The sequence below is a fragment of the Orcinus orca genome, chromosome 9 (assembly GCF_937001465.1).
Source record: "Orcinus orca chromosome 9, mOrcOrc1.1, whole genome shotgun sequence".
Lineage (NCBI taxonomy): Eukaryota > Metazoa > Chordata > Mammalia > Artiodactyla > Delphinidae > Orcinus > Orcinus orca.
This window is the reverse complement of record NC_064567.1, coordinates 11847648-11857339: the sequence shown is the minus strand read 5'-3', so window position 1 is coordinate 11857339 and position 9692 is coordinate 11847648. Positions and strand designations below refer to the sequence as shown.

At 44.0% G+C, this 9692-nt stretch overlaps 1 long non-coding RNA gene across 1 annotated transcript; it reads left to right on the top strand.

Moving 5' to 3' along the window:
* The first annotated feature begins 1577 nt into the window (after positions 1 to 1577).
* On the top strand, positions 1578 to 9463 carry LOC125965374 (uncharacterized). Its single transcript, XR_007479164.1, has 3 exons — positions 1578 to 1618; positions 7429 to 7629; positions 8917 to 9463. It is a non-coding gene; the product is annotated as an uncharacterized LOC125965374 (long non-coding RNA).
* The last annotated feature ends 229 nt before the right edge of the window (positions 9464 to 9692 follow it).

Here is a 9692-nt window from a genome sequence, read left to right as displayed (position 1 = left end):
CCAGGAGGCATTGGATCATGAGGTCGCGTTTACGACGGCCATCTTGATAAGTCCAGCCTGGATCGGTGCCGGGTACGGCAGTCGCTCCGACAGGCATGGAGTTGTCGGTAAGGTGAACCTGATCTGCATGGTTGCGGGCAGCAGTCTGAATTCTTTCCCTCTCGTAAGGGGTTAGAGTAGAAGATAGGATCACAAAGATATCGTGCCAGGTTAGATCGTAAGCTTGAGAGAGGTAGCGAAATTCTTTGATGTAGCGGGAAGAGTCGGCAGAAAAGGAGCCTAATCGCTTTTCTATTTGAGAGAGATCTTGGAGGGAAAAGGGAACATGAACTCTAACTAATCCTTCCGCTCCTGCCACCTCCCTCAGAGGGCAGAGGAAATTTGGATCTTGGGAGTCGTGAGAGCGTGTATGTGCACTAACTGGCGAAGCAAGGGGCATGGGAGGAGAAACCGTTGAGGGAGGCGGGGGAGCGGTTGGAGGGGCCGGGGCGGGTTCCGGAGGAGGAGGGACCATCTCAGGGTAGGGTGGAGGTTGGAGAGGAGTTCTGGAGCGGGGAGAGGCGAGAGATTCGGGAGGGTCGGCTAGTGGAGAGGGGTCATCGTCAAAGGAAGTTAGGGGCTTGGATGTAGGAGATGTCTGTTTGGCAAGAAGGATCTGGGAAGTGGAACAATCGACGCAGAGGGAAGGACGGGAGCGTAAATACCAGAAGGCCTGGACATAGGCGACCTCGGACCATTTGCCCGTCCTGCGGCAGTAATTATCTAGATCACGGAGGATGTTAAAATCGAAAGTCCCTTCAGGAGGCCATTTGGATTGATTGTCTAGAGGATACTGTGGCCAGGCCACAGTGGAACAGAAAATAAGCCGTCGGCGACGGAGATCTTGGGAGAAACCGAGGGCTGTAAAATTGGCTAGGAGACACCCCAGGGGCGTCTTAGGATCTGGTTTCGATTGTGAGGTTCCCATGACCCCCAGTCTGTCCCTGAGTGAATGGAGAGAGAGAGAGGCGTCCCTGGTCTCCGTCTCCAATTCACGGCAGGTCGGAGGGCGGTCAGGCGATTGGGACGTCTCCACAGTTGCCCGAGGCCCGGAGAGAGGACGGAGGAGTCCCTGACGCGGCCGCGATTAAGGACAGGGAGTCCGGTGGGCAGGGACTCTGGGGGTCGGAGGGAACAAGGGAGGGGGACTTACCCCGTTTTCTGCCGGATAGGGTGGATGAGTAGAGGTTCCCTGGTTGTCTCCTGGGGGAGGGGAGGAGCGGCCCGCGCGCTAACCCGCGGGGCTTGGTACCCCTCCCGGGTTTCGGCACCAAATGTAAGGAACGGCACCAAGAAAGGGGGAGAGCTTAAACAAGCTTTATTTGGGAACGCTCCCGGGCGAGGTTCACTGGTCCGAGAGAAAGGGGCCAGAGAAGTCGCGCCCGCGCGAGGGTTTGAGCAGAATTTATAGGGGAAGAAGGGAAAGGGGTGTGGTTAATCCGGGAGGGCGCAGGTTATTCCTTATTTGGTGGTCTCTTCGGGTATCCTGGCAATATCCGGTGCCGGTTGCATCAGTCTTCGGACCGTTAGTCCCGCCCCTCGAAAGGCGGAAAGGCTGGACCGGGTGGAAAGTCCCCAGGTCAGTTTCTGGAACTGGGTGGTCCGGAAAGTCTCCAGGTCAGTTTCAACCTGTGAGTCTGATTGCCTGCCTCGGGCCAGTTGGCCTTACAATAATGTCGAGTATTCAGTTAAAAAGTACTGGGTATACTAAGAAGCTGGAAAGTGTGACCACACTCAGTGGCAGCATCAGTCAACAGAAACTGACCCAGAAATGTCACGCAATGATAAGTTAGGTAAGACTTTAAAATAGCTATCATAAATATGTTCAAAGATTTAAAGGAAAACACAACATGAGGAGGGAAACAGAGACTTTAAAAAGAATTAAATAGAACTTTTAGCACAAATAAAATATATGAAATGAAACAGTTCCTGCATAAGCTTAACATTAGATCAGATACTGTAGGAGAAAAGTACACATAAAACCAGGACAATAGAAAAAAAGAAAAAAGGGAGTAGCAGAAGGCTGAACAAAAGCAAAAAGTCTTAGCAACCTCTTGAACAGTATCAAGCAGCCTAACATAACTGGAATCTTTGACACAGAGAAGAGGTGAGGCGGCAGGAAAAAAAAGTTTTCAACATAATAGCCAAAGTGTTCAGATTTGAAAACTAATATCAACCTACAGACCAAGAAGCTTGGCAAAACCCAAGCAGGATGAGCCCAAACACTTTGGTCAATGGACTTCCCTGGTGGCGCAGTGGTTAAGAATCCGCCTGCCAATGCAGGGGACACGGGTTCAAGCCCTGGTCCAGGAAGATCCCCCATGCCGCAGAGCAACTAGGCCCGTGCACCACAACTACTGAGCCTTTGCTCTAGAGCCCGTGCACCACAATGAAGAGCAGACCCCGCTCGCCGCAGCTAGAGAAAGCCCGCACGCAGCAGCAAAGACGCAATGCAGCCAAAAATAAATAAATAAATTAATTAATTAAAAAAAAAAAACTTTGGTCAAGAAAGAGATTACTTCTAGTTACGATGATCAGTGTAACTTTCATGTAAGAGACAGACTCTGAGTTTGGCATAGAGTTTTAGGCTGAGAAAGATGAGAGCAAAAATCAGGAAGGGAGGAATGGATTAAGCGAAGGTACAGAGGCTAAAAGTACAGGACATAAGTGAAGAACAGAGAAAGATTAGTTTAGGGGGAGTGGAAAATAATGCAAGAAGATCGGTTACAATAAAATTCCCTAAAGCTTAAATATCAATATATGGAAGGAATTTATGATAAAGTAACAGGGATTGGACTTATCCTCCAACTCAAAACAACTAAATATCCAAAATATATGAAATAATAGTTTTTAGAAATTGGACAACAGGTGGCACAAGACAAGGATCCCTGAGAGAAGTGAAACAAATGAGGCGACCCTGTGATGGCCCCAGCTTACTATCTTGAGAAATATTTCAGGTAGCAGTGGTGAAAAATAGAACCTTTCTGTCTCTCTGAGTTGAGAAGACTCAAGTTCGGAGTTTAAAGAGGCCAAAGTGGCTAAAATTCCAGGGCAGTGAGAGGAAAGCTGCAAAGAAAAAGAGCCCTAGAATCTGCAGAGGCTCTTAGTGATTCCTTAGCTGTTCTGATAAGTACACGCATATAAGGAAACTACTTTCAGGTAGGGAAATGCTACTGGAAACGATCCGCAGAACCATCCCAGAGCTCACATAGGGCTTGAAATAGATGACGTTTCCGCCAGCAAGAGTTGAGAGCATTGAGTAGAATTCTCAGAAGAGTATTGCCTCAGTAGTGGAGGCAAGTTAACTTTAGACTAAAGGCTATTCTAGACACAACATACAAAGCTTCAAAGCAAGACTTGGAAATATCAAATTGTTTCCATAGAAGTTAACTGTGTCGCAAAACGAAGTTCAGAATTTTTCAAAGAGGTACAAATATCCCAGAATGTAGCAACATAAAATTCAAATATCTGACATCCAATTAAAAAAAATTAGACCCTCTCCAGAGGGTCCACCTCTAGTATTTAGCAGAGCACTGATCAGAGCATAGATGTGAGGAAACTATCTGAAGCTGGGAAAATAACTACCCAAAAGGATTAAAAAAATCAGGACCTGAATTTCACTTTGGGCCAGGAATATTGTATATACTCACCAGCCAAACTAAAAACACTTAAAATTCACGCGGCATCGGGTAGAGAACTTATAAGTGTTTTGACTTAGGAGTGGAAAATAATTAACCCTAGACTCCATGCTGCTCTCGACCCACCAAACAAATGTTTAAAGCCAGACAATAAAAAAAATCAGATTGCGTCCAAGTAACTTCTAAAACAGAGTTCTAAAACAGAGCTCAAGAATATGTATAGGAATATAAAAATTCCAACACAAAAGTAAAATTCAATGTGTAGCATGCAATAAAAAATTACCAGGCATGCAAGGAAGCAGAAAAATATAATTCATAATGAGAAAAATAATGAATTAATCAAAACTAACCCAGAACTGACACAGATACTAGAATTAGAAGATAAAGATATAAAAATGGTTGTTATAACTGTGTCCCATATGTCCAAGACGCTAGAGGAAAGATTGAACATGTTAAGTAGAGACATAGAAGATATTTTTTAAAGCCTCAAATCAAACTTCTAGAGAGGAAAACTATAATGTCTGAGATGAAAAAAATACATTGTCTGAGATTGATGGCAGATTAGACAATGCAGAAGAAAATATTAATGAACTTGAAGGTAAAGCATTAAAAACAAGCTGAGATGAAATAGAGTTTTTGAAAAGTAAATAGACCATCCAGAGTTATAGGACAACTTCAAGTGTCCTAATGTAATTGGGGTCCCAGAAGAAGAGGAAAGAGATGAGAAGAAAGAAAAAAAATTGAAGAAGTCGTGACTGAAAAATTTCCAAATTTGATAAAATTTTAAATCCACATATCCAAGAAGTCTGACAAGGACAAGAAACACACACAAACACAAACACACACACACACCCCAAAGAATACCACAATCAAATTGCTCAAAACTATTGTTAGAGAGAAGATCTTAAAAGCAGCCAGACAATAAAGACATATTTTATACAGTGGAACAAAGCAAGGAAGACAAAAGATTTCTTGATGAAAATAGTACAAGTGAGAAGACAGCAGAGCGACATCTTTAGGGTGCTGAAGGGAAAATATTGTCAATCTGTCATTCTACACCAAGTGGAAAGCTTCATGAAATCCTTCCTAAACACGTCTGTTCTTTGGCCAAATTTCCATTCTGGACGCTAGCTGCCTTTTCCCTTCCCTTTCTTTCCACAGCCACTCCCATCCTGAGTTGTTCCATCCTGAATCGTCCCAAACAATTCAGCTCTTGAAGAGAATATCCAGCAAACAAAAGTGTAATAGCAGATCAGCCCCATTTGGAAATTAATTTCATGACCACCACTTTTTATATAAGCTTGATCCTTTCAGATGTTACCCTCTCACCTAGCCCCCTTCACCGGAAGGGACTCATCAAAGTATCTAGTAGACAAAAATCTCTACTGAGGGAGAATTCTGCTACTTAGAAAATAATCTTTTCTTTCTCTTGTTACCTATAAAAATTGGTAAAATCGCAACGATTGGTTTGGGAGAGAGGGGAATAATAAGTGTAATTCAGTGCTCTGATCTGCGGGCCTCTCGCTCTTGTGGCCTCTCCTGTTGTGGAGCACAGGCTCCGGATGCGCAGGCTCAGCGGCCATGGCTCACGGGCCCAGCTGCTCCGCGGCACGTGGGACCTTCGCGGACCGGGGCACGAACCCGTGTCCCCTGCATCGGCAGGCGGACTCTCAACCACTGCACCACCAGGGAAGCCCTAGTGCTCTGATCTTGAAGTTACAGTGGTCCAATTCAAGGGGAAAAGCACAAGTGAAAGACTGGGTTTTTAATGAGACATCAGGATTAGTGATAGTGATTTGAGAGTTAGTTACATGGAGATAACAGTTAAAATTTTGGGAATGGGTAAGATTTCTAAAGTAACAGGTGAAGGCAAAGCACAAAGGTCCAAAAACAGGAAAGGCTAAAAATTCATGCTTTTTGGCAAAGAAGGAAAAAATGCTTGAGAAAGAAAGAAGGTAATCCTAGAGGTAAGAAGAAAAATGGGAAGGTGTCTTGGCAGCTAAGAGAACCTGCTGACCAAAAAGAGATGGTGGGGACTTCCCTGGTGGCGCAGCGGATAAGACTCCGCGCTTCCAATGCAGGGGGCCCGCGTTCGATCCCTGGTCAGGGAACTAGATCCCACATGCATGCTGCAACTAAGAGTTCGCATGCTGCAACTAAGGAGCCCATGAGCCACAACTAAAGCAGCCCGCCTGCCACAACAAAGGAGCCAGCTAGCTGCAGCTAAGAAGCCCACGAGCTGCAACTAAAGGAGCCCACCTGCCACAATTAAGGAGCCAGCTAGCCTCAACTAAGCAACCTGCCTGCCACAACTAAGGAGCCTGCCTGCCACAACTCAGGAGCCCGCCTGCTGCAACTAAGGAGCCTGCGAGCTGCAACTAAAGTAACCCGCCTGTCATAACTAAGACCCGGCACAACCAAGTAAGATAAATTAAAAAAAGAGAGAGAGAGAGATGGCAATGGGATTTAAAAGGACATAACAAGGTCAACCAAATTAGGACTGAGTGAACTCACTGGTATCATTGATTAGAGGAGCAGATGTGAAGCATTCATCTGTCGAGCACAGGGGTGCAGAGAACAAGGCAGGAGTTCAAGGGAACGATACAGTTGAATAAAGTCTTATCCCAAGATAATTGTATCTGATTATGTTTGAAAGCCAAGAGGAGTAAATCTGTGAAGATGGGAAAATTGAAGATGCTAAAGAGAGAAGTTAATTGAGAAACAAGGGAAGCCTGAGGAAATTAACCCTGGGGCACGAAGAGAGGGGGATCTCTTCCTCTAAACCAGGAGAAAAAGAATTAGAAATGTCTAAAGGATAGATTTGCAGTGAAGAAGGGCAATAAACATAATGAAAAATGCTTAATCTAACTAAAGTTCAGTGAAACGTGAATTTTTTTAAGTAAAACACCATTTCACCCATCAGATTGGCAAACTTAAAAGAATCGATAATATCCGACGCTGGGGAGCATGTGGGGAAATACAGACTCTCCCGCACAGCTGGAAGGTAAGCTCAGTCTTTGTGGAAGGCCATTTGGCAACGTTTATTAAAAATGCACATAACATGTTACTCAACAATTCACTTCAAAGAAACAATTCCATAAAAATATATGTACAAGTAGGCAGAAAATCCTGTCAGGATTTATGTGATAGCATTGTTTATAAATGGCAAACTATAGGAAAAACGTAAATACCCATCAGTATAGTAATGGACAAATAAATATCTATAACATACTATGCTATGCAGCAGTATTGCTGAATAAAATAGAGCAATATGTGGTGGAAATAGTCCCAAGATATGCTGTTAAGTAAAAAAAGAAGGCTGCCAAATAATATGTATAAAGCAATATGACTTATATCAAAACACATTGACAATCCCATGTGCAAAGCAGTTGATTCGTGTACACACACACACACACATCTACATGTGCATTCATCCAACCAGTTGTAACTGGGTACCTACTAGACATTCGTGTAGCTTATTTTGATAAGAGATTCAAATGTATAGAGAGAAAAAGGGCTGGAAAAACGCACACCGGATTGATAGTAATGGTTATTTGTGGGAAAATAAAGCAGGAGAGGGAAGTGTCAAGAAAGCCTTCGTTTGATCGTCAGTGTTGTATTTTTGAGGTAGATGTATTTGTGTGATGTGTATTGAGTACAACTGAAGGAGCCCAACTCTCACTAAACTTTTGAGCAGGTAACTAAGTGAATTACAGTCATTAGGCTCAAACTCCATCTTTTTTTTCTTCAGGTCATAATAAATAACCTATTGAGAACAACATCAAAAAAGGTGCCTGAGTACTTCAGGTTGACAGGAAGTCTGGATGCCCAGTGAGGGATAAATATGTGAAAGTCAGAGAAGGAATGGCGTGAGTGAACGATCCAGGAGAGGGAGAGGAATACGTGGAACATGGAAATGCTGACAGAAAACATGTTGAGAAAGAACTGTCTGGTAAGATGAAGACACTCAGTGTTTGGCCCAAGTGGTGTGAGGTCTAAGCTCTTGGGGGGTCACTCAACAGATAGACTGTGCTCATTAATGAATGCCAGGACATGAATCAGTTACTGAATCATCTTTGGATGTTCAAATGGGTCAGCAGAGGTTGCTAAGCTATAGATTTCAGGAGGGCTGTGGACATAAAAGGGAAAGACTTAAAATAACGAGGAGCAGAGGAAGGGTGGTAGAAATGGCCCAAAGTAAGGTCAGTCCCACCCACCCCCTACCTCTTATAATGCTGGTTTGGGGGAGCTCTCAGTGGGAGAGAAAAGTAGGAGGAACAGTATTGAAAGAGGAGGACTCGATAGGCAAAGCTGTGAATCTAGAAAAACGTTAAGGGAAAAAAACAGTATGTGCAACAGAGCAGACACCAACTGCATAATATGAACACATCGCGGACGAGACTGGGTGCTACCAGCGGGATGGCTAATAAGAACGAAGTCAAAGCAGCCAAGGAGAAAGGGTGCTGCCCTGAGCTCTGGGTGTGGTTCATTGGGATACGGAGACAGTTGGGGAAGGGAGCGAAAAGCAGAGCCATTCAGGGAAAGTCATAATGAGAACCAGGGTGTCTCCTTGCCGTCATTCCTGGAGCAAGGTGTCTCAAAGCGGGAAAATCAAGTTCAGGAGGGGAGAGACCACGCACACACACGCTTTCTTTCATACACACACCCTAAGATTCCAAATGCAAGACTTGTAATGAGTCATATTAGTAGCAACAATTATTTGACCGGTCAGGTATGTTTTTTTATTTTTTTTAACATCTTTATTGGGGTATAATTGCTTTACAATGGTGTGTTAGTTTCTGCTTTATAACAAAGTGAATCAGTTATACGTATACATATGTTCCCATATCTCTATTTTTGATGACATTACAAAGAGCAGTGGATGTGAGAGGATGTGAGAAAACTTCATTGAGATCTCCCTTTAGAATCTTGCTGTGTTCAAAGGTATGTACTAGATTATAACCGTGTTATCTTTTACTGAGGGAAGTTGAGACAAGCAGTGTGGAAAAGTTTCAGGAAAGTAAAGAGTCACTTTAAAAAGTGTCTTATAAAAATAACAGTAAAATTCATGTGCCAGTTGGAAATAAATGATAAAGAAATTCCCCAAACAAGTTTTAAAAATGAGTGGACTAAAGAGATATAAGGAATGGGCAATTTCTTTTTTCTAACAGAGAACGTATTTTGAGATTTGCTGTGTCCAGGTGCAATCGAGTTGTTTTCACATCTTATCACCCTTAAGGTAAAGCTCCACCATCCTGACAGGTGGTTGGGATTTGTCCCAGTTAACAAATGAGGGCACTGAGGCTTGGAGGGACTAAGTCACGTGCCCCAGCTCACACCACACCGGCGACACCTGGGCTCCACCTACTGCAAAGCTGACCGACTGCAAAGCTCCTGTGTTTCACTGTCTGCACTACGTTACTCCCCAGCATAGAGTGAGCGCAGCAGATTCACGTCGCTGCTGTGCAGAGAGGTATGCATTTCTCCCTCCCTAATATCTACCAGTGCTTACTCTTCCTTGCGTGCTGTTCATAGTGTTGAAACAGCTTGATCCTGACAAACACCCTATGCTGCAGCTATCAGCCCCCTCTCTGCAGATAAGCCCAGGCACAGATGAGTTTGATGATTCTGCCCACGGTCACAGGATTAGCAAGTAGTTGAGACAAGAGACCCAGCCAGGCAGTCTGTCTCCCGAAGCTCGTCGTGGTGGTGAAGAACCATGGCAATGCGAGTGGTTGATTTTGCTTCCCCCATGGAGAGAGAAACAAGAAAACGCTAGGATCGGAGGCAAGAGATGAAATTTCTTTTAAATTTTCCTCTTCACAAGAGTGTTGAGGAGACAAAAGAACCACAAAATTGGGTTTTCTGTTAACATATACATTTCAGATATTTGAAAGACAATGGGGATTTCACAGAAACTGAGAATTTCAGGATTCCCAGGTGATTCTGCGAAACAAGGGCCTCTAAGCAAAGCCAGATATACTCACAGGAAAAGTTGTGACGGGATCAAGGAAC